Here is a 23,430-nt window from a genome sequence, read left to right on the forward strand (position 1 = left end):
TATCTGGAAAACAGCATCCAGGAGAAACAACTGGATCTATGTCAAATACTGGTGTATCACAGAGCAGTGCAACCAATGGAACAGAGAAGCCAGCTGCTCCTGTTTCCTGCCCAGAAAAGCTCACCAGAGGGTGACAACCAGCAGTAAGGGTAACCTATAACATGGATGGACAGTACTGTGTAGTAACTAATTATAAACATATTATACGTAAAGGCCTCATTTGTGATGTCACTGCTCCAAATCTTTGTTTTACTTCTTATATACGTAGCACTAAGGGACACACTGTGATACCTAGCCTAGTGTTTCAAAACACTCAGCCTGCTACTAATGATACAGGTGGTAACTATAATTGCCCTAAAAGGAGTGTGTTGCTATCTGCAGTACAAAAGTAAAAGGGCCAGACTACACCACCAGGCTGGAAAAAGATTGTCATGCTTGGATGTAAGGTGGTGTCATGTATGCACATATATACTATACATATATACCCATATAAACTACACATATAGTTTATGTGCCCTCAAGGCTCAATTATAAAACTACATTTCTCAATAGAAGTCTTGGGCCTAACATTCCCAGGCCCTCCATGAAAAACTAAACACAATTAAAAAATAAAATCTGTCCATCAGTCGTACGAGGGAGTGTGCAGCCCAAGGGACAGATGGAGCATGAATGGATGAATGATAAAATAAGGTGGCCATATAACGGTGGTTAGCCCACTGGGTCATCTTCAATCCATGCATTATGCTTTTCTGGGATGATGGGTAAACATCCTCCCCACAAAAAGACAAAAAATGGGGGAATGTAGTAGAAAAAGAGACCTGAAGCATGGGCCTGGTGCAAGGCCTGAGGCCTGAACCAAAGTCAGCAAAAGTTATGCTATGAGCAACAATCAGGCCCTAGCAAAAGCAGCTGCTTGCCTGCAAGTCAGTGTCTGGTACACGAACTTGGCACCACTGTGTAGCATTGCTAAAACACACTGAATATGTAACACATTCCAGCTGGCCAGCACAAGAACACCTCAACCTAGCACATGATAAAATGGTTAGACAAAATCTTTTGTCTGAAACATTATTCCTGGGGGCATTCTGCACCAAAAAATTAAAAATTCTGCATATAGCATTTTAAAATTTTGCAAATGTGTCAAAATAATACTAGATAATCATGCCAGTTTCAATTATTTTGGTAATTTATTTCAAAATACCTGTCAGGAAATATATCTGTAACAATACAGACACACGCAAAATTTCCCCCAGGAGTAGAGAGTTAAAGAAACCCCTATGACAACCCAGTTCCTGTTTCTCTGCCACCTTCCGCCGCCTCTCCCCCCCCGCCAAGCCCAGCTGCGGGGCCCCTGCTTGCTCAGATACCCACATTCCCTCCCCACCAGAGCCCATCCATGCCCCTCTCCAGCCCAGACACCAGCCCCCCTCCCTTCCCAGGGCCCAGGGATCCAGAGGGAGAAACAGCCTGATGCTGGGTCCCGGCTTGAACGGAATTTCCTGCGTGCTGCCCTCTCCATCCCTCAGGTCATGCTGGGAACTGCAGCTACCAGGAACCCTCTAGCTCCCTAGGGATTACCAAGGGGAGGTAACAAACATGTCATGAAGCACGTAAGGTGATACCTATGTTATTTACCCAGATAGTTTGTCTCAGTCCATAAATGTTGGGATACCTCACTTTAACCTTTCATCCAGTCTAGGGGGCAGTGGAAAGTCCTGCCACTGACTGAGCTGTGTCCATCGTCACAGGCATACATGTGCTAGTATAAGCATTGATCCAGGAACCTAGGACTGTGCTTTGTTGGCAATAAACCTGACTGAGTTCCTTCGCTACTAAAACAGGTCTTGCGGTCTCATTGGGCAGTTCGATCAGAGCCTACTGTATGGGCTAACTAGCCAGAGCCAGTGCGGCACACAGAAAGAACACATGCATGCGGCCAAACATCTGATGACATTCAACACTTGGCTTGTCAACCCAAAACACAACCAGCACCCATGAGAAAGAAGCAATCATAATCAGCATGATGTGTCTATGAATTTAATGATGATAATATTAGTAACACAAGATGTCAGATAGGGTCAATTGGAATTATTTAATGAAAGATTATTAGTATAACACGGGAGAGTAGCACAAAATGGGATACAGAAAGAAAGGCATAGTTTACCAAATCCTCTGTAACTGGTGACGCAATAGCAACTTGTCCACTTTCAGCATATCTAACTTTTCTCTTTTATAGGCTATGGGACAGAGATATTCCTTTGGGAAGAAGAGAAGCTACCTTCCCACAGCTGATCCCACTATGTGTTGTTTTTGATATCTCAGTTTATGTAATTACTTATGGAACTTTTTTTATGGTATCCCAGTTCACATGACTGATAGGGATTACTAAGAATGTGTGTGGCAACTAGCAATTCCTAATGAGTTATAAATATTTTTCAAGGGGTCATTATTTAATAAATCACAGAAAACAATAAAAAATATATCTTACCAATCACAAAACATATTTGGATAAGTACCTGTTATTTATTACACTGTTCTAGTGAAGTGATGAATCATCCCTGAATTATAGCCTGATTAAACTACATGTGGAAATGAGTCGTTCTTGTGTTAGGCTCCAGCCAATCCACAAGCCAGAAGCTGGTCTTGAGACTCTCAGGGCAGGTACATACCTTACAGGATTAGAAACAGCAGCTCAGTTTGCTCACCATTTCTCCATGGGGTGGAATGCTACTCTGCCTGATGTGACAGATTCCACAGGCCTCATCCCAGCTTTTGCTCCAGTCTTGTCTCTAGTCCTGCTCCAGCCTGGCTCCCAGCCCTGCTCTTGCCGTGTTCCAACCCTGCTTTTGAATTCTGATTTCAGTGCTGACCCTTGGCTCTGATCCGCAGGCCTAACATTGTTCCAACCCCTAGGCATGACTAGCCTCGCCTTGGTTTCTGACAGTCTTGCGTTCTTTTTACAACACACATCTGTCATAACAGCCTCTGACACTTTTTTGAGCTAGCCGAGGTGTCCAGGTGAATCACTACCACCTGCTCACAGCAGGACAGAGTCTCCTCTGCACTCACCAGAAGAAATTCTCCTCAACTACCAGCTAATGGCAACTTAAGCGCTCTGTTCCAAGCTCCACAAGCCCTGCCCTTTGTCTCTGCAGGCTAGCAATTTACACACCCCACTTTGTTACACTTGAGTGCCCAGTCCCTTATCTTCATATGCAGTATACACTGATTCGCTGTCTCCGGTGAAGTAGTGCACCCCAGTTCATTGGCTTCCCTCAGCTCAACGCTCTCTTGAGCCCAAGTTACTTAGACAAGTCTATAGTAAAACCAGATTTAAGTTTATTTAACAGAGCTTGAGATAGCAATTCAAATAAAAGTGAGGCTAAGGATTTGGAAACATAAGGTTACAGGAAAAAGAAAAACATATGATGCAATCTAGAGCCTATTCTTACCAACAGATTACGTTCCTGTCTAACAATGTATTTCTCACCCCAAAGTTATTCCATGCAGTACTTATCCATGAGACATCCCTGCTGGCAGTCTCCTCCTGTGATGGGTAACAACTTCTGTTGTTTCTTCTGCTCTTTTACCATTACAGGCTATTGTCTCTTAGCCTGCCCCCCACTCAGCCACCCACTTCAGAGAGCCCTCCTGGGGTTCTTTTTTTTTGACAATGTTCAACTCTCTACCTGGACCAGAAACTAAACAAAGTGCTGTCTCCATAGATGTCCATTGTTCTTAACGTTGTTTGAATTAGCGCTGAACTTGCCTTGCATCAGGTGATAAGTCTCACTTGAACAGTTTTGCAACTTCATAATCTACATTTGACATATCTCACGAACTGTTTTCCATACAAACATTTTGTAATAACCATGACAATCAGCTAGTTCTTAGCTTTCGGCAGAGACCACACACAACCCCTTTTGGTGTAATATCAAGAAGATGGTCTGACATAGATGTAACCTGCCTGTGTATGCAGGGCCATGTCTGTGTCACACAGGTATCCTTTGTTAGTCACCAGAGGTCTCTTTCTGGACATGTGGACACAATTCTCCATGGGTTAACAGGGTCATATTAAAAGTTATGCACATTCAGTTATTAACTATATACATTTCTTCATTTGCTCATCCACTATGGTTTTACCCAAAGTACAAAGAACTTTTCAGTTTGATACATAGAGAGCACTAGAGTTGTAATTAAAAAACTTATTGGTTTATACATGGAAAGGATTTTAGTTAGTGGTTGTTATGGTTGTGAGAGGACGGGAAGTACCCACCTTAGAACCAGGAAAGACCTCCATGTTTGGAGGCAGGGTGGCCCAAAAACATACTTAAGAAGACTATGCTGGCTCAGACCATCATTCCATCTGGGACAGTTTCTTGTCTCTTCTAGTTGTCAGTGTAAGGTTCTTCAGATGGGGATGCAAGAAATATCATAGAGGACAACTATGGAATGACATCCACATAGAGAAACTTCTTTTCTAAAGTCATCAGAAGTGATTGGCTTATACCCTGAAATATGAGGGTTTATCACTTTTTTTCCTCCTAGCTAATGTTGCTGTGGATGTTCTCATTATCCATATAAATATCTAATCCTTTTGTGAATTGTACTAAGCTTTTGCTTTCAATGTCTTGTGGGAATAAATTCCACAGTTTAATTATGTTATGTCAAAGAGTATTTCTCATTATCAGTTTTAAAGTATTTACTTTTGAATTTCATTTAATGACCCCTTGCTCTAGCAATATGAAAAAAGGTAAATTAGAGTGCCAGAATTACCTTCACATTTTATTTACCTCTATTATATCCTCTCTTATACAAATTGTTTCTTAATCAAGCAGCTCCAATCATTTCACTCTCTCTTCATATGGAAGTCCCTCACCCATGCCAGCTGCTGAGCAAGTTGCTTTTTGCTGGAAAGGATAGTAAACTGGTTTGTATATATAAATATATATATTAGGGCTGTCGAGCAATTAAAAAAATTAAGCAATAATAGAATATCATTTAGTTAAATATTTTGGATATTTTATACATTTTCAAATATATTGATTTCATTTACAACACAGAACACAAAGTATACAGTGCTCACTTATATTTATTTTTATTGCAAATATTTGAACTGTAAAAACCAAAAGAAATAGTATTTTTCAATTCCCCTCATACAAGTACTGTAGTGCAATCTCTTTATCATGCAAGTTGAATTTACAAATGGAGAATTATGTACAAAATATAACCGTATTCAGAAATAAAACAATGTAAAACTTTAGTGCCTACAAGTCCGCTCAGTCCTACTTCTTGTTCAGTCAGCCAGTCAGACAAATACGTTTGTTTACATTTGCAGGAGATAATGCTACCCACTTCTTGTTTACAATGTCACCTGAAAGAGAGAACGGGAGTTCACATGGCACTGTTGTACCCGGCATCACAAAATATTTACATGCCAGATGCATTAAAGAGTCACATGTCCCTTCATGCGTCAACCACCATTCTAGAGGACATGCATCCATCCTAAAAAGAGGTTCTGCTTGATAATGATCCAAAACCGTGCAGACCAATGCATGTTCACTTTTATCATCTGAGTCAGATGCCATCAGCAGAAGGTTGATTTTCTTTTTTGGTGGTTTGGGTTCTGTAGTTTTCACATTGGAGTGTTGCTCTTTTAAGGCTTCTGTAAGCATGCTCCACATCTCATCCCTCTCAGATTTTGGAAGGCACTTCAGATTCTTAAACCCGGGGTTGAGTGCTGTAGCTATCTTTAGAAATCTCACATTGGTACCTTCTTTGCATTTTGTCAAATCTGCAGTGAAAGTGTTCTTAAAATGAACAACATGTTCTGGATCATCATCCAAGACTGCCATAAATGAAATATATGTCAGAATGTGGGTAAAATATAGCAGGAGACATACTACTCTTCCCCAACGAGTTCAGTCACAAACTTAATTAATGCATTATTTTTTTAATGTGTGTAGTCAGCGTGGAAGAATGTCCTCTGGAATGGTGGCTGAAGCATGCAGGGGCATACAAATGTTTAGCATATTGGCACGTAAATAGCTTACAATGCCGGCTTCAAAAGTCCCATGTGAATGCCTGTTCTCACTTTCAGGTGACATTGTAAATAAGGAGCAAGCAGCATTATCTCCCATAAATGTAAACAAACTTGTTTGTTTTAGTGATTGGCTGAATAAGAAGTAGGACTGTAGGATCTCTAAACTAAAGTTTTACATTGTTTTGTTTATGAGTGCAGTTATGTAACAAAAAAAAATCTATTTTTGTAAGTTGCACTTTCACGATAAAGAGATTGCACTACAGTACTGGTATGAGGTGAATTGACAAATACTATTTCTTTTGTTTATCATTTTTACAATGCAAATATGTGTAATAAAAATAATCATATAAAGTGAGCATGGTAACTTTGTATTCTATACTTGGAATTGATATATTTGAAAATGTAGAAAAACATCCAAATTATTTAATAAATTTCAATTGGAATTCTATTGTTTAACAGTGTGATTAAATCTGCAATTAATCGCAATTAATTTTTTAATTGCGTTTAATTTTTTTTAGTTAACTGTATGAGTTAACTGCAATTAATCAACAGCCCTAATATATATACACACAGCTCTTTATGTAGGGGAGTTTGGAAGTGAAGAGTTCATGAAACAAGTTCTCTTAATCTTTAGTACTGTTTTTGACATTACGCCCCCATATTCTTCATAGAAATATTGTTATGATATGAATATGGCATAACTAAGAGAGTTTTATGCAAGATGCATCACGTGAGTTATCATTGGAAAGGTTATGATTTACTGAATATGATTATCCAATTTGTATGCATGTATCATTTCTGTATCTGAAGTTAGGAATATTGACTATATAACAATTATAACTGTGTGTGTACTTTGAGAATGCCCACTAGACAGTAGGCAATCAGCCTGGGATGGACCATTAGGAAGGACAATAAGACTTTGAAATTACTAATCTCCTTCCTTCCTGAGAAGTTTCCTGGGATGCTGTTTTGACACTGCAGGGTCATGTGATCATGTCACCTGGTACAGGATACCATCTTAAAATGCTGTGCATATCTTCCTCCACACTGAGGGAGGGGGTTAAGTCCACGAGCTTATGCTATATAGATCTCTATACAGCGTAAGACAATATAATTTTGGGTTTGCAGTCCAAAGGGTGTGTGCACTAGAGTGCTGGGCAATTCCCCAAGCTGAGTCTTCCCACACCGAGCTTATTTCAGACTGTGAGATTCTACAGCTGGGTACATCCCTACGTGTGTGTGTGTGTGTGTGTGCGTGCGTGCGTGCGTGCGTGCGTGCGCGCGCGCGCGCGCGCAGCAGGACAGGGTGAAGGAGCCCAGGCTGGTGGAATGGGCAGGCTCAATGGGACTCCAGCACGTCAAGGGGCACCCCAGAAGGGAGGTCCAACCCGTCACACTGTTCTTAATTCATCACATGTATTTCTCTCTTTCACAACTGTGAAAATAAATATTTAGCTCCTCACCTTAATCTTCTGTGAATGCAAGTTAGAGGATTGTCATGGTGACTTGCTTAAAAAGAATTTATGGTATTATTGTTTATGACAATACAGTGTGTGACTTCTTTTCCGTCCTTTTCACTGATGGAATCTCAATGCTCTTTGTTATGTATTTGCTTTACACAGTGTGTTAATGGAATAACTAATGGCAACATTTTCAAAAGCCCCTAAGTCCCATTTTCAAAAGTGACTTAGGCCCTTAGGTGCATAAATTTACTTGAAAGTCAATGGGAAATAGGACTTTCACAGCTCATTCTTCTATTGCAGAAGGCATGGCTATATGTCATGCAAAGATGGAAAAGGTGCAGCACAGCAGATATTAGGTTCTCAAAAGGACCAGCTTCAGATTTATTTGTTTTATATACAGGAATGTCTATAGCATTTTTTACTTTTTAAATTTACAAATCATTGTCCTTCCATTATTGCTTTAAAAAGTTTAGAAACATGTCCTATTTCTAGCAATACCTCAGATTCGTGATCTGGAATATATAGCCTGAAGATTAGTGTAGTTCTGAGACTGCTGGGCTATTGAAGTTATTCACAATCAATTAATTTGCAAATGTATCTATTACTGCTTATTGGCTCCAAACATAATTATCTAGTTCTGTGTGGTTTCTTATAACTGAGTACTTCTACTTTTGTATCATGACTGCATGTACTAAAGGTTAGTGGTATCTCAATGTAGGTAAGAATAAAATACACAAAAGGTGCAATCAGAGCCAATTTACAACAACGGGTATAGGTCATACTGACTGTATTCAAAACAGAGTGTTTAAATTGTAATGAAAGAGGTCCGGGGTTCAAGCAATGTTTTTACATTCATAAGTGATGCAGCAAGCCCAGAGGCGAAGGGGCTATGAACTGCCAAGCCTAGGGTGCCAGGGCTCATCCCTGGCAAGCCCTGGCACAAATTAAGTACTGGTAATACTTACACTGTGGAGCATCCATTGATAGAGAGGGGCACAGTGAGGCTGGGTCATAATGGCTATCATGACTACTGAGAAAATAACACTGACAGGATTAGTGTAGTAGTCTGGGAAGTAATCTGCATTAGAAATAATGGGTTGGGTTGGACAAACTAATATTAGGCTGTGACGCTCTGTACCTCGGGGAAACACCCTGCACCCCCATGTTAATCCTTATAGTATGATTAGCAGAGAATCTGCTTTTACAGATCCAGACTAACACAGCTACCCCTCTGATACTATAGTATGATTGTGTGGTATCCAATGCAAAGTTTGTCATGTCGGGTGACTTTAGAAGGCTTATGATGCACTAAGCATTGTGGTTATAGTAAGGTTATAGTAAGGTTATAGGTTATAATTTCAGGTATATAGTTATGAGGCTGAAAATGTGTCCTCATGGCTTAAAACAAGCCCAGGCAAAACTCTCCGGGAACAGAGGGGCAGTTCACACTTCATCAGGGCATGTATGGGACAAACCCAGCCCAGCCTCACAGGAACAAAGGAGACCGGCCTAGGCAGCCTCAAAGGATCTGTTGGACTCTTGAGTGAGTCACCCCTCTTCCTTTGGGCAGTTTGGGATTACGATGAGGTAATGTTGACCTGACCCTGAGGGGGCGGGGCAAAGCCAAGAGGGAATAAAGAACATGATAAAAGGGAGAGACGTTTGCCATGCTCTTCCTCTCTCTTCTGCCTCCATCTATAGACATCACCACCAAGTGACTGAAGCGCTGATCAAAGGGGAGAGCCTGGCTGAAGGTCAACCTTCCAGCCTGTGATGAGAAGCATCTAAGTTTATAAGGGCACTGAAAGTGTTAAGATCAGCTTAGAATGCATTTTGCTTTTATTTCATTTGACCAAATCTGACTTCTTGTGCTTTGACTTATAATCACTTAAAATCCATCTTTTGTAGTTAATAAATTTGTTGGTTTATTCTACCTGAAGCAGTTTGGTTTGAAGTGTGTCAGAGACCCCCCTTGGGATAACAAGCCAGGTACATATCAATTTCTCTGTTAAATTGAGGAACTCATATAAGCTTACAGTGTCCAGTGGGCATAACTGGACACTGCAAGATGGAGGTTCCTAGGGTTGTGTCTGAGACCGGAGATATTGGCTAGCGTCATTGAGTTGCACAATCCAAGCAGCTTACATGCCAGAAGCTGTGCACGAACAGCTCAAGAGTGGGCGTTCTCACAGCAGAATAGAGTAAGGCTGGCTCCCAGAGTCAACGATTGGAATGACCTGGCAGATCACCAGTCCAGATAACACCAGGAGAAAGTCATATAGGCTAAGAAAGATACCAAGGGAAGTGGTACTATAGAAAGTCCATCACTTGGACCTTTAAAAACCATACTAGGCAAAGCATTTGAAAATGTATTTTAGGGAGTAATCCTGCCCTGACAGGGATAGGTATCAGATGATTGAATAGATCTCTTTGATTTTTAACTTCTATGACCTACAAGGTTCCTTCCAGCCTTAATTTGTGATCCAATTCTATGACCATTGTTTATATATGTGACTAGATTGTCAAAAAGTAACAAAAAGTAATTCAAATTTGTTATTTAGCCTGAAAAAGCAATCAGATGAGTCTCAAGAGTTTTAAAAATCAACTATTACTGCAACCATGTACTTTAAATAGTTAATCGATTACATGTATCTGGTTACTTTAACAGCCCTCTGGCTAAAATATGAGTTTGTAAATACTTTTTGAGAAAATCTGTTCTATTCTATTCTGCATAGGTTCTTATACTGCACACATCATCATATTATCTGAGTGCCTTCCAGTATGCATTAAATGACATGATTAACTTCAGTCATGTGTTGTTTGTTCTCTCAACCTCTTCCCCAGGCTGGGAATGATACTCACATATGTGGAACTCTCTGAGATCTGTAGATGAAAGGTGTTAAATATTATAATGAACTAAAGGAACATTTTAGACTTAAGTTTACTATAAACAATGTACATTTAGAATCACTCTCTCCTTAACAGTCTTTCTATTTTACAGTTCTTCATTTTGCTTCAAAATGTGGGGGCATTGGGAAGCTATGAACTCCATAATGTCCGATTACATGTGCTGCATAATGTCTGGATGACACAGCAACTTTGCTGTGTTGTTCTAGGGAGCACTGCATAGAAATTCATGGTAATAATACCCCAGCTGTTTAGCAGGGATTGAAACACTGTGGGAATTAGAGACCATCCCCCTGGGAGAAATGAGTATCAGAGGGGTAGCTGTCTTAGTCTGTATCCAAAAAAACAACAAGGAGTCTGGTGATGCCTTAAAGACTAACAGATTTATTTAGGCATAAGCTTTCATGGGTAAAAAATCCACTTCTTCAGATGCGTAGAGTGAAAATTACAGACACAGGCATAAATATACTGGCATATGAAGAGAAGGGAGTTACCTTACAAGTGAAGAACCAGTGTTGACAAGGCCAGTTCAGTAACGGTGAATGTTGTCCACTCCCAATAATTGATGAGGAGGTGTCAATACCAAGAGGGGGAAAATTGCTTTTGTAGTGAGCCAGCCACTCCCAGTCCCTGTTCAAGCCCAAATTAATTGTGTTAAGTTTGCATATGAATTTTAGCTCTGCAGTTTCTGTTTGAAGTCTGTTTTTGATGTTTTTTTGTTGAAGGATAGCTATTTTTAAATCTGCTTTTGAATGTCCAGGGAGATTGAAGTGTTCTCCTACTGGCTTTTGTATGTTACTATTCCTGATGTCTGATTTGTGTCCTTTTATTCTTTTATGTAGAGACTGTCCTGTTTGGCCAATGTACATGGCAGAGGGGCATTGCTGGCACATGATGGCATATATCACATTAGTAGATGTGCAGGTGAATGAGCCCCTGATGGTGTGGCTGATGTGGTCGGATCCTATGATGGTGTCGCTAGAGCAGATATGGGGATAGAATAGCCAATGGGGTTGTTACAGGAATTGGTTCCTGGGTTAGTGTTTTGATGGTGTGGTATGTAGTTGCTGGTGAGTATTTGCTTCAGGTTGTCTGTAAGTGAAGACTGGCCTGCCTCCCAAGGTCTCTGAGAGTGAAGGATTGTTTTCCAGGATAGATTGTAGATCATTGATGTGCTGGAGAGGTTCTAGCTGGGGCCTGTATGTGATGGCCAGTGGTGTTCTGTTATTTTCCTTGTTGGGCCTGTCCTGTAGTAGGTGACTTCTGAGTACACATCTCACTCTGTCAATCTGTTTCCTCACTTCCCAAGGTGGGTGTTGTAGTTTTAAGAATGCTCAATAAAGATCTTGAGTTTTTTACTCAGTTTTGCCATGTCTACAGTAGGAATATAGGTTATGTTTAAAATAGTGTTAGCTAACATGTTTTAACTAGCACATTTTAAAACACTTATGTGGACAGGGCATTAATACCTCTAAAATGTGTTAGCTTGCCCAGCTGTACTTTGTCTTTGTCTACACTAGATGCTAAATGATGGTTAAAACATATTAATAAGCATGTATTTGCTAACATGTTTTAAAACACAACCTGTTCTAAGATTAAGAGGAGCTTGCAAGTGCAAAAAAAAAGCGAGGACTAACAGTGGCAAGTAATATGCTTGTTTTGTCTCTGAAAATTCTCCAGAATCAAATAAAGATGCTTTACTCACTAATGAGACCAAAAATTTTAAATGATGGGTAGGAAAGCTGAAGAATTTGGAAGAGAGAAAGCAGAGTTCTTATTCACTGACACTTTTAAAGGATCCCTAAAAGGTCTTTTCCAGGAAGAATAAAAGAATAAATAATGATTTCAGATGTTATCCAGTAAAACCATATTCTTTACATTATGAAAGAGAATGTAATTGGATATGCTTTAATAACTACATAAGTGATTTAACATTTTTAAATGTCTAAACTATTTCCCTGATTCTGAATACGGTAATCAAAAGTCGGAATTCCCAATATGCTGCTGAAGCAGTGCCAGGTCTGCAATTTTCTTATTACCATTAGGTAAAGAAAATTGTCAATTTTCTATTATTTTTCTTTTCTTTGATTTAGCAGTACTTGCTAAACATCAATGTACTAGGATGGCAGTCGGTTTCTATCGTAGGTATTCCCAGGGCCCCATAGTTCTAATATTCAAGTTCCAAATACAGCACCCAATAATGCTCTCCTATGAGGAAAACCAGCAGGAAGGGGGCCTAAGGACTTGTCCACAAAATTCTCAGATCCTGAGGGATAAGCAACAGGCCCTGTGCAGATGGCCTGTCTCTCCCATCATTCCCTAGCTCTCTAAAGATTTCTCCAGTATATTAAGGGTTCTGCCACATTTTAAAAGGGATTTTTCAAATAAGGGCATTGAAAATGTAATGCAGATGCCTGAGCTCTGCAGGGCTGGTTGAAGGCATAATTTGTACGTAGGGCTGTTGATTAATCACAGTTAACTCTCACGATTAACTCAAAAAATTAATTGTGATTAAAAACTTAATTGCACTGTTAAACAATAGAATACCAATTGAAATATATTAAATATTTTGGAAGTTTTTCTACATTTTCAAATATATTGATTTAAATTACAACACAGAACACAAAGTGAACAGTGCTCACTTTATATTATTTTTATTACAAATATCTGCACTGTAAAACTGATAAAAGAAGTAGTATTTTTCAATACACCTTATACAAGTACTGTAGTGCAATCTCTTGAAAGCACAATTTACAAATGTAGGTTTTTTGTTACATAACTGCACTAAAAAAAAATTTAAAACTTTAGAACCTACAAGTCCACTCAGTCCTACTACTTGTTCAGCCAATCACTAAGAGAAACAAGTTTTTTTACATTTACGGGAGATAATGCTGCCCACTTCTTAATTACAATGTCACCTGAAAGTGAGAACAGGCATTCACATGGCACTGTTGTAGCTGGTGTTGCAAGATATTTATGTGCCAGATGCGTGTGGAGACTTAGAATAAAGTTGTGGTGAAGCAAGGTCATCATACAATAATACCTCGAAGGATAAAGGTCCTGGTGTAAATCTTCAGGAGTGTTTGGAGCTACCAATATCCAGGCAGGATAACTATTTAGTAGAACCCTCTTTCAAGCTGGATCAAAGGGTTTTGTGTAAGAACAATTAAAGTGACTGATCAGGAAATGCAGCTGATGAAAAATCAGACCATGGGGACAGCGTCCAATGTAGCTGGTATCTCAAAACCTCAGAGATCAAGAGCTGTGAAGTGGCCCAACCAGTAAAAGGACTAGGGTAGGGATGAAGCTGCAGAAGGCAACAAAAGGAAATGATTAGAACAGCTGCTCTTACAGCATGCTGGTGTGTTCTCCAAGAATAATGGAGAGTTTAGGAGAGATGATTGGGGGTAACATCAGATTGTGTTTAAGACAGGGAGTGTTCTTGTGAGGCACTGCCCCCACGCACTCACATGTCCACGTCGTAACAGTGACAAATTGTTGTGACAAAAAACCTGTATGATTTTCAATCACAGAATGCCTTTTGGATTCATGAATGCATGAGGGATGTTCAGAGGGTAAGTAGATGATCATACCCAAATTTTGACGTAATCAAGGCATCTCACATACTTAATTGATGTGGGAGAACATCTGGTAGGAGTGGAAGGATACTAAAGTTTGTTAAGGAGTCAGGGTTTACACATTCAGGAAACACAATGACAGTTTGTGAGGAGCAGATCAACCTTCCAAGGAATGTAGTCAGGTGAATAGGGTTGGGAACGCCACACAGAAACTGAATGTTTATTTAAAGATTGTAAGTTCTACAAGTTGGGAGGAGGTACAGATGGTTATAGCTCTGCGAGATTCTATAGATTTGTAAAAAAATTGCAGAGCCGGGCGGCCCCATTTACAGCTAACCGAGTGATCTGTCTGGAGAAGAACATCAAAAAGTGTTTGAGTCACTGAAGGAAGGATCTAACTTATGCTGTGCTAGTTGCCCAGGTCCAGCTCACCCATTTATAGTAACTTGTGGATGCCTCAAAGGTTGCACTTGAACAAATTGATGATTCAGTAGGGTGGCTTTTTGGGTAGCAAGTTTAAATGAGAGGGAACAAAATGTAAGACTGATGTCACTCCTGTGGTAATAAGCCAATCCTCAAGCTAGGAACTGGATTGGTGACTCTCAGGGAGGTATATAAGCCTCACGGAAGAAAGCAGCTCAGTTGGCTCAATAATCACTCAGGGGCTTGGAATCAATCCTGCTATGGGGCATCTGGTGCCACTAAGTCTTAGTTTGCTCCAGTCCTATTCCTATTCTTGCTTTGGCCCTTCTCTTGCTGCCATCCTGTTCTGGGTTTGCTCTCACTCTGGCTTCACTCAAACCCCATGATGGACTCCCAATTCCAGCTCTGACTCCTGGCTCAGACCACTAGGCAAAACTGCCACAGTTCCAACCATTAGGTATGACCATCCCCATCAGAGTTACTAACATCAAGTATTTGGCTATACAATTGGAGTATCTGGCTATTGTGTATCCCTTGAGGGCTATCATCCCAATTTTCTAGGTACGGAATTCACTGTGAACATAGACCACAGTGCCCTGCAGAGGCTTCTTATCAAGCACAACCCAGAAGGATACCTGTGGAGATGGATTCACAGACAAGATGGTCAGGGATGCAACCTCATTATCTGGGTGTCCCTAAGCTTCTGACTGCCTCATTATCTGGGTGTCCCTAAGCTAGGACCGGATGATAAGGGGATGAATCACTTGATAATTGCCCTGTTCTATTCATTCCCTCTGAAGCGCCTGCATTGGCCACTGTTGGGAGACAGGATACAGGGCGAGATGGACCATTGGTTTGCCCCAGTATGGCCATTCTTATGTTTTATGTCTGTCTGTCTCTCTCTTCACCATAAACCTGGAAAGCAAAATGTGGTTGCAGATGCTGTCACCGACGTGAGACCAGTGAGAATAAACTCAGCCTGGTCTTATGAGGACATCTGGCAAGAACAGACTAAGGACTCTGAATTATGTTCAATGTGCCAACAGCTCTACCAAAGGAGACCCAGACTGGGGAGGTTCAACGCAGCTCAGGAGCAATTATCCATTAATCCTGTGACTGACTTGGTGGTGTAGGAAGGTAACAGAAATGTCTTTCCAGTAATCTTGCAGAGAATGGTACTGAAGGGTCTTCATGATAACTGAGCAGCAGGCCATCTGGGTTATGAAGACACTGAGACTGGCATCCAACAGATTTTCTTGGTTGGGCATGGCTGCAGATGTTAAGGACTGGATACTTTCCTGTCTTATCTGTCAAGAAAGGAAAGCACTTGCAAGGAGAGGAAGAACTCCTTTAGGGGAAAACGCCCAACCTAGCGAGGCCTGGGAGTGCATACAGATTGACTTGAAAGGTCTGTTATAAGAAACACCATTTGAAAATCAGTATTTGTTAGTGTATGGCATCTTCTCAAATTATGGTGGCACAGCTACTGACAGATAAAACAACTGTGGCAGTTACAGCTGCAATGAAGAAACATGTAGTATTGTAGTTTGGCCCACCAAGCTGCATCGGCAGTCATCAGGGGAAGGAATTTGAATTACAGTTATTACACAAGGTTTGCTGACAATTCCAGATAACCAAGGTGAGGACCAGTGTGTCTCACCCTGTGAGTAATGGGGGAATGGAGAGAGTAAACTGCACCATTGATTTGATAGTTAGAATCTTAGTCAATGAAGACCAATGAGACTGGGGTATGAAGACACCTTTTGTTGTCTTTGGATATCCATCACTCTTCTTTATTAGATTATTTCTGAAATAATATAATTATTGTTGATATAACAGGCACCACACAAACTTGGTGGAATGATGATAATCAATGGACATAGTAATATTAGGGTGCAAAATATAATGGAATGACAGAATAGGTCATCCTGGTGGGGGATTGGCATTATGTGTGATAGAAAGTGTAGAGTTAAATATAGTAAAAATCTTAAATGAATCAAGCGATACCATAGACTCTCTATGGACAGAAATTCTATGCTTGAATTATAACAGTATAGCTGTAGCAATATACAACCAACTGCCTGACCAGAATGGTGATGGTGACTGTGAAATGCTCTGGGAGATTAGAAAGGCTACAAAAACAGAAAAGTCCATATTAATGGTATAGTAAGATGAGGTCCTGAAACATAAACCCTTATAAGAGGCCCAGTATGAGGCCTGAGGCCTGAACTAAAGTAATGGTCAAGACTTTGCTAACATAAAGCAAAGTTAAGCTGTGAGCCAGAGGCAGGCCCTGCTCACAGAAGCTGGCAAGGAAAGGGCTGATACTGCAAAATGAGACATACCTAGAAGGTACTGGACACCAGATATCAGAACATTCGCATACTTGTTATCTGTGTGGAGTGTACAAGGAAAAGGCTGACCCACCCCAATGACAAGGCCAAAAGGGTAATATGATGGATAGAGTTGTTTTGTTCAAACTAACATTACAAGGTGACAGGCGGCACCTTACTACATAGAGGGGTTGTACCTTGCTACATAGAGGGGTTGCACCTCAATACGTCAGGAGTGACGTGTAACTTGTTTGTACCCATGTATAAGAATGCATCCCTGAGTGGATGTCTTTGTCCAGCCTAGGGGGCAGTGGAAAGTCCCGCCACTGACTGAGCTGAGCCCATTGCCAGGGGGCACATATTCGTAGTATATTCTGTAGAGTAAAGTCTAGAAGGAACTGTTATTGTGCTTCATTTGACAATAAACCTGGCCGAAGTGCCTTCGTACCTTACTAGAGTCTGTGGTCATTGGGGGTTCTCTCGGGGTCTGCTGTGTCAGCTATCTGCGCAGAGCTGGGACAGCACACAGAGAGAACACACGCACGTAGCCAATTGATATCAACTTTGAACAGAGCAGAGCACCACACCGGTAGCATCTGACAACAAATGGGTGATTTCAACTACCACATATTAGCTTGGTACATGTCACCTCAGAATGAGATGTGGAGATATAATTTGTAGACACCATTAATGACAGCTTCTTGGAGCAGCTATTCCTGGAACCCACAAGGGGAGAAGCAACTCTTGGTTTAGTCCTATGTGGAGCACAGGAGCTGGTCCAAGAGTTGAACATGGTTGAACCACTCTAAAATAGCAACCATAATGTAATTAAATTTAACATCCTTTAAGGGGGGAAAATACCAAAGAAACCCATCACAGGAGCCACTGTTGCAAGGTAAGCATGGGGTGGGCTTGCTCTCCAAACCCCAGTTTCTGGGGCTTCTCCTCAGTGTTTTTGCACCTTTGCTTTCATGATATTTTGGAGTATTCTTCTTAAACTCATTTGTCTCCATGGTAATTTTTTGAAGGCTCAGTTTCAGGTTTTGCCTTGGGCCCCCAAAAGCCTCCGTATGCCCCTGCAGTGTCTTATATCAGTGACCTGAGGACAGCATTCCAGATGGTGGAGGTACAGATAAGCAGGAAACACAGGAGTCAGGAAAGAGGAGAATCATGTGCCCATCCAGGAAGGAGAGAAGGTGTGGCAATACAACCGAAAAAAATCCCAAATTTACTCCTTTTTGGATGGGACCTTGCATGGTAATTAAAAAAACTTAAACAACTTATCCTTGCTGATAATACTAGAAGCAAAAGCTCTTCCCTTTGTAGCACATTGAGAACTGGTGCACAGATTCACTGACAGAAAGGGGAAGACAAACATTGAAGATACCCAACCACCATCCCAAAGGGATGCAGAAGATGATTTGGAAGTACCTTAGCAGGTTCCCGTGGCTCATGGTGGGAGACCAGTTGTGGAGGAAGAATTGCCAGGCTGTCCTTGGGATCTCAACACGCTGCAGGGTTCAGCAGACACAGTGGATAGGACTGACCAAAAGGACATGACTCCTGCACTTGCTGATAATCTAGATCCAACTACTAGTGATGATCCATTGACTGAATATAGGACTTGAGCAGACAGACCAATAGGAAATTTGGGAGGGGCGGGGTGGACGGGGAGAGACAGATTGCCCAGATTCACTGAAATTACTATTTAAATTCTTATTCAACTAGAGAGGGGAAAGCTGTAATGATTACAGTACCTCCACCACTAAATTGTGCTGTATCTTTATCTTAGGGCTGGTCTACACTACAGGGTAAAATCGATTTTAGATACGCAATTTCAGCTACGTGAATAACGTAGCTGAAGTCGAATATCTAAAATCGATTTACTCACCCGTCCTCACCGCGCGGGATCGATGTCCGTGGCTCGCCATGTCGATTCCGGAACTCTGTTGGGGTTGGTGGAGTTCCGGAATCGATATAAGCACGCTCAGGGATCGATATATCCTGTCTAGATTAGACGTGATATATCGATCCCCGAGCAATCGATTTTAAAGCGCCGATACGGCATGTAGTCTAGACGTGGCCTTAGTGTGCAGTTGTTATGTGGCATTTTATTATGTTGTTGTAGCTGACCTGGTTTAGCAGAAAGTTGAGTCTTGCTTGTGTGTGCTGGAGTTGGGTATTTCCAGTGTGAGTGAGTATTACAGCATGTTTTATTCTTGTGAGATTTTGATTTCACTGTTCCCTTGTGCCTGCAACAAAAATATTTTGATGAAAAAGATGGTTGTGTGGAGCAATATGTTCATTGTGTCTCAGTCACTGGTGCTGACTCCGTGGGTGCGCCAGGGCTGGAGCACGCACGGGAAAAAACATGGTGGGTGCTGAGCACCCACCGGCAGCCCCCAGATCAGCACCTCTCCGTCTCTCCCAGCACTTTCTGCCACAATCATCTATTCTGTGGCATGCAGGAGTGCAGAGGGGAGAGCGAGGGCAGGGTGCGCTTGGAGGAGGGGGCAGGAGGAGGCAGGGCAGGGCAACGGTACTGAAACATTTTTAATAGTGGAGGTGCTGAAAGCCAGCCCCCTTACCCTTGTCCACCCCCTCTTGCCCTCCCAGAGCTGAGGCCGGGAGCAAAGCCCTGGGTGCAGGGCGGCAGCAGATCCCCAGGCGTGGGGTGCCCTCAGAGCCCTCGGTGTGGGGACAGTAGCCAGGACCCTGATGCGAGGTGGCAGCTGGGACCTGGGCAAGGGGCTGACAGTGGAGAGGCCGGGGGTGGTGAAGCACCCCCGCAACCCTAGTTCCCGTGCCTATGGGCAAGGGCGGCATGGGGTGGGAAGAGGCAGGGTGCAGGTGGGGCTGTGGGGGAAGGGGTAGTGTTGGAGCAGGGCCGGGATCAACCACCCCCTGGCACATTAGAAAGTTGGCGCCAGTGGTCTCAGTGGTTCCACATCAAATGTGCCTAGTTTATATGTAAAAAGGAGGTTTTTCTGACTGCCATCCCTGCCCCACAAAAGGAACCTGGAATCTGAGAGTCAGGTTAGGTATTTTCCTTCTCACGTTTTGTCACCAGTAATAAACGTACTGTGGGCCAAATTATGTCTTCAATTACACCTGTGTAATATTGTCTTCGTATTATGGCCCCAGTGACATTTTTTTAACCTCACTGCCTTCAACAGATTTGCGCAGCAATTGTAATTTAGTAAACAATTCTGTTGTTGATGCACACAAAATAGAATTTAACACTATATTTTAGATGTGTTAGAGCCTTAGTGCTGAGGAAAGAATTGCTGAGTAAGAGGGTGCCATATTTATATAGTCATTTTTCAGAGAACCATACTTTTAAAGTTTAAGCATTTTGAGCCAATCAAAAGCGTAGGTATACTAATGAGATACGCTTTTGGAAGTTTTTTTTCTCCTAAGTGGATGGACAGCTGAATATGGCATTCAACACAAATACTCCTATTTCTAAATACTTTCAGAAATTGGCAATACTATTCCTTATCCCGTTACCCAGATCCATGACTAGGATTCAAGGTGCTATTGCAATATAAATAAAGAAATAAATAATAAAGAATCGCTGACAAGCAATCAGATTTTTCTTCTAGCACATTCATAATCTCTTTATTTTGTTGTGCAAATCATAGCAACTAATTCTTTTAAAGTGATTTATATAATTTTACAAATAATTTGGTTACAACCTTTATTATTTTGTAGTACACAGTCTCTGAAATGAATATGTGCAGCTTCAATTCCAAAAAGGATAGTACCTGTTCCTTTGAAATTCATAATCATTACTGTCAGACGACTGTGGTGTTAACTTGTGGGTTTTTGGTAATTACGAATTGTAAATATTACTACATTCAAATATTTTGTTCTGAGAACAGTGTTCCATGAAATTATTTAAAAGATTGTCTCTGCAAAACCAGCAAGAAGAATCTTAACTATTAACAATTGTCCTATGTGGTTTTGTAAAATATTTTAAAACATTTTGGCTAGATTGTCACAGCTCTTACATGCAGGGGACTAAGCCCTGCCCCTCCACCCCCTTCTTCCCTATATGGCTGAATAAGGGCTGCTTAGGCCATGGCTCCAGCTCCTGTGGGAGAGCAAGGATGGCAAGAAGTGGAGAGTGAGAGGAGCCCAGGCTCTGTTCTCTCCACCTGCCAGACAGAGTGAGGAGCAAGCTGCATCAGGAAAAGAGTCTAAGTGTTATACTGCCCTTCCTCTCAGAGGATTGGGGAGCAGGGGAGAAACTGACTAAATTTGAGTCACAATTCATTCTCTGATCTGCTCCTAAGCTATGTGCTGCCACTTAGGGCACACTGTAAGCCACAGTTGTCTGAAGAACTCTACTGCATAAAGCCATTTCAGTGAGCAGAGCAAGATTATTTTTCTTCACTAGCAAATTTTCAAACATCTTAAAGCTCTAATAACATTTTTAAAATTGCAGTGGCGGGACACAAACCAAAGTTTTGGATGCCAGAATTTTGTTAGATCAGTGGCTCTCAACCTTTCCAGACTACTGTACCCCCTTTCAGGGGTCTGCTTTGTCTTGCGTACCCCCAAGTTTCACACCACTTAAAAACTACTTGCTTACAAAATCAGACTTAAAAATACAAAAGTGTAACAGCAAACTATTACCGAACAATTACTGACTTTCTCATTTTCCCCATATAATTATAAAATAAAATGATTGGAATATAAATATTGTACTTACATTTCAGTCTATAGTATACAGAGCAGTATAAACAAGTCATTGTCTATATGAAATTTTAGTTTCTACTGACCTCACTAGCGCTTTTTATGTAGCCTGTTGTAAAACTAGGCAAGTATCTAGATGAGCTGACATGCCCCCTGGAAGACCTCTGTGTACCTCTGGTTGAGAACCACTGCATTAGTGGACACTGGAATCCAAATGCAGACAGACTTGTTTTTAGGATTCTACTTATCCATAAATGGGACTTACCATATGTAAAATACTTCAGAAAAAATATTTAATTTGTAAAGGATTATTTTTCCCTTTACCATTTCTATATTTTAATTTGGCAGGCAAAATGAGCTATAAAGAACAATATTAAGCTCCACTATTAGTTTCAAGTGATTATCTTTAAACTTTCTTGAAAAAAGAATTAAGGTGCATTAAGATATAATCAGATATCTACAACGTGCTCAAGCTGTTACTTAGATATTGCACTGCAAAACATAAAAGCAAGTTCATACATTTCATCAAGTCAGCTATACAGCAGAGACTTCTATTAAACGTGTGTAGCGAGACGGTACTGTATCATTTTAATATGTTATCTAGATATGCAATGTTGGAATTTACACATTACTTTACAGTTATAGGTGCTACAAATAAGATGAATATGTGCACAATACTTTAAAATGCATTGCAAATCCTTTCTGGTTTTATTGGCTATGGCAATTCCTCACACAGTCAAATCTGGTTAAATCCTCCCTCCCATCATAATTAACTGAAGACTACAACATTCCCAATAGAGATCATAAAGGCCGTATTCAGATGATTGTTTCATTAGTCTGTGCATTTCCCCAATGTTCCCACACCAAAAATCTTCCACATAGAAAGAAAAGTGTGTCGGCTCCAGAGCGTTCAGGAATCTTTTTTTTTTTACAAATGAACAGCTTTGACCTGGGGATGCATGCAATTAAACGTAGACTTAAAATAATGATACTTAGCACTTACATAGCTCTTTTCATCTGTGTAACTATTATTTGGATTGTGGTAGAAGCCATAGTCTCCAGGCTCCATTGTGACAGGTGGGGTACAATCACAAAGATAAAAGGGTCCCTGCCCCCAAGAGTTTATAGTCGTGCTAGATCTCAATGGCTTTGCAAAGGTGAGTAAGAATTATCATTCCGATTTTAGAGAGGAGGAAACTGAAGCACAGAGCTCAAGCGACTTGCCCATGGTTACACAATGAGTCAGAATTCAGGTCTCCTCACTCTCAGTCTGATTGGACTTTGCTGTCTCTCTTATAAGCTATGAGGAAATATTTTGAGACCTATAACAAGGGCTTTGGAACCTTTGTAACAGTGGGAGGGTGATGCCGGAACCAGGGGGCTATGCACTTCCCCATTTTAACATGGTCATATTTTGGGTAGCAGGGAGCAGCGTTGCCCCCCCAAACTGCAAGCCTCATGCAGGTGCGGAGTGATGCTGGCATGGGCTGCGCTTGGTGGCAGTATTGCCCCCCCAAACTGTAAGCCCGAGAACAACCCTGCCCCCCCAAACTACACCCATGTTAAAAAGCAGGGGACATGGCACCAGCCCAAATGATATGCTGCTATTTTTAGCCCTGCAGCCTGAGTCCCGCAAGCCTGAGGCAGTTGACTTGGGCTCTGCGACTCAGTGCCATGGGGTTTTCTTTGCAGTGTAGACATACCCTTAACGTGCTGCACCACCTCAGCTAGTTGTAAACTAAGTGTTTGTATTGACAAGCTCTAAAAGGTGAAAGTCAGTGGAGAATCAGGCCCCTTGCCTCTAGCAGGATGTAATACACAGGAATAGTTTGGTTCACGGCACACAGCAGATTTATGTTAACTGCTATAATATGCAGGGGCGGCTCCAGGCCCCAGCATGTCAAGCACGTGCTTGGGGCGGCATGCCGCGGGGGGCGCTCTGCTGGTTGCCGGGAGGGCGGCAGGCAGGCAGCCTTCGGCGG

Source organism: Chelonoidis abingdonii, chromosome 1 (genome assembly GCF_003597395.2).
Source record: "Chelonoidis abingdonii isolate Lonesome George chromosome 1, CheloAbing_2.0, whole genome shotgun sequence".
Lineage (NCBI taxonomy): Eukaryota > Metazoa > Chordata > Testudines > Testudinidae > Chelonoidis > Chelonoidis abingdonii.